This window comes from Microtus ochrogaster, chromosome 18 (assembly GCF_000317375.1).
Source record: "Microtus ochrogaster isolate Prairie Vole_2 chromosome 18, MicOch1.0, whole genome shotgun sequence".
Taxonomy (NCBI): domain Eukaryota; kingdom Metazoa; phylum Chordata; class Mammalia; order Rodentia; family Cricetidae; genus Microtus; species Microtus ochrogaster.
Window position 1 is genome coordinate 34102354 of NC_022020.1, and position 513 is coordinate 34102866.

Sequence of the window (513 nt, forward strand, 5' to 3'; positions counted from 1 at the left end):
AGAAAGAAAGAAAGAAAGAAAGAAAGAAAGAAAGAAAGAAAGAAAGAAAGAGGATTGATGTGGGGAGGGTCCAAGCATCTGTGTGTGATACCATCCCTGGGCAGATGCTCCTAGGTGGTATAAGAAAGCAGCTTATGCAAACCATGAAGACAAACCAGCAGGCATCATTGTTCCATGTCTTCAACTTCAGTTCCTGCCCCCAGCTTCCGGCCCTGATTTCCCTTGATGATGGACTATGAGCTGTAGGTGAAATAAATTATTTCCTCCCCCAAGTTCCCTCTTGGCCATGGTGTTTATCTCAGTAGTAGCAAGGTAGGTAGGATAAAGTGTAGGCTTCCCATATTGTTTTTAATATTGATAAGGGATAGGATGCTCTCACCTGGTAAAGAGCCACAACCCCTGAGCAAGCCAGAGCTTTCCTGCTCTAAACTATCTTCATAGTCTATTTGTGACCAGAAATTTATATAACACTATAACACTTTTTTCCCTAGGCGCATTTATGTTCATGCGAAT